Source organism: Calypte anna, chromosome 2 (assembly GCF_003957555.1).
Source record: "Calypte anna isolate BGI_N300 chromosome 2, bCalAnn1_v1.p, whole genome shotgun sequence".
Lineage (NCBI taxonomy): Eukaryota > Metazoa > Chordata > Aves > Apodiformes > Trochilidae > Calypte > Calypte anna.
This window is the reverse complement of record NC_044245.1, coordinates 87027353-87029430: the sequence shown is the minus strand read 5'-3', so window position 1 is coordinate 87029430 and position 2078 is coordinate 87027353. Positions and strand designations below refer to the sequence as shown.

The 2078-nt window shown below is 41.3% G+C and overlaps 1 non-coding gene across 1 annotated transcript; it reads left to right on the top strand.

The window, feature by feature from the left end:
- Window positions 1–1516: 1516 nt before the first annotated feature.
- LOC115597969 lies at window positions 1517–1688 on the top strand. Its single transcript, XR_003987310.1, has one exon. It is a non-coding gene; the product is annotated as a U2 spliceosomal RNA (small nuclear RNA).
- The last annotated feature ends 390 nt before the right edge of the window (window positions 1689–2078 follow it).

The window sequence follows — 2078 nt, the reverse complement described above, 5'->3', positions numbered from 1 at the left end:
AAAATAATGAGATTAAAACTTTTCTGTTGCAACACTTCTTTTAAAATTAATTTATTTGAGCTAAAAGAAATTTGAACTTGGCTTAAATAGCAAATAATTTGGAGATAGTGATGGAATGGATATTCTTTTACAAAATTATTATCTTACAGAAATAGCAAAAAAAAAATCATCCTAGTGCTACCACTGATACCAGAGTATCAGGGTACCAGTGCCTAGGCAGGCATGTTAATAGAAACTTCAAAACAATATTAGAAATATTTTCAGAAACTTTTTTTTTCCAAGTCCCATTTGATACACAACATATTCGCAGTGTCTACCCACATTGCAATCGAATTAGGCATGTGGCTCATGGGGTTCAGTTCAACTATAGGAGTGCTCAACTGAGTAAGAATTTGCTAATTCTGAGTGATAAATATGTATTCTGACCCTCTGTGTTGTCTAGCAAAACACACAGAGGATGGATAACATTGCATGTAAATGGCTAATGACAAGTGCCAGGATTAATGTGACTTAGCCTGACAGTGAGATACTTACTTGCTGCATATTCTGCTAATGGATCAAAAGAAGAATTGTACTTGCACAACGAGTTGCAGCAGAGGTTAATGCATCTTGCAGAGAAAGGGAAGATCCCAATCTCCTAACAACAGCTCATAGGAAAAACTCCCTCTTTGACTCTTCCTAGGACTATTATATCTAAAATCTAATTGTTAGGTTTTACTTTAGTTCAAAATATAACATGGGTGTCTACAATTCTGTGAAAGCAGTTCATTGTTCAACAGAAATATCACTTGTTTTATTAATTGTATCTCATAAAAATCAATGATAACTGCACGGGTGCATGTAAAGGTACAAGAAAGTTTTGGTTTACAATTCGACTTGTTTATACAAATGCTTTGTATGAAAGAAGTGAGTTTTAATGGTGTTTATTTTTATTTGCTAGAGTGATCCCTCAGTCTTTCAGTATAAACAAAGTCAAAATTTTTTCAGCCTAACTTCTTATTCAGGAGATGATCCATCTCTGGGAGAGAGAACATTTGTTATATTTAAAATTTATTGCCATGTTCTTTGTGGGAAACACAGCTCTGCTAAGGACAAACCATTCTGAGCACCATGTCAGATCTTTCTGCCTTTTCCTAACTCTGTGTAGAGGAAGGATGCCAAAGTATAATGTCCAGCCATGGCCATGCACAGGGATCTCAGAGGGGTAGAGAGACCATAGCACCTTCCCAAAAAGAGGGAGCCAAAGATCTGTGAGGATGGGGATGAACTCGGCAGGGATGAGGAGACTGGTATGGATTTGGGGAGTTTTACTGACCCTGAGAGTGTTCATGCCTTCTTGCTGCTGTGCTCAGTGCCCTCCAGCCTGCTTTGCAGACCTTCTTTGTCCCAGGCCGAGAGGCTCAGGAAGGTGCTTGTTCACAGTCCATCCTCTGTCTTCACCTCACACAAAATGGCCGTAAATATGGCCTCCTATGAATTCTTCATGTCACTTGATAATCAGCCAGAGGGAGGACCTGTAGCATTCTCGGCCTTTTGGCTAAGATCAAGTGTAGTATCTGTTCTTATCAGTTTAATATCTGATACGTCCTCGATGTAGTATCTGTTCTTATCAGTTTAATATCGCAACCGCAACGGTGGTTCAAGGGTTGGACTCGATGATCTCTGAGGTCCCTTCCAACCCAGCCAATTCTATGATTCTATGATTCTATGATTCTATGATTCTATGATTCTATGATTCTATAAATGAATAATTATCTCAGAACAGCTTCCCTGACAAGATGGACATTGTGCTTGGGTGGAGCCCTCATTCATGAGCCACCTGGAGCCTGTTCTCTCAAGGAGAGACCCCCATTTGGGAACCACCCTGATAGATGGGGCCCTATTCTCACAAGAGCAGCCCCTCCTTTAGTGGCCATCCCCATCAGCTGAACACTGTCCCTGCAAGGGGAGCTCTGTCTGACAGGCACCCTGACAGGCAGGACACTGTCCTTATTCCATAAGGGACAGGGGCAGGCAGGCTGTGCCCTGAGGAGGCAGAGTGACATCTTGTGTGTGCCCCAGGTACACTGGAGAGGGCA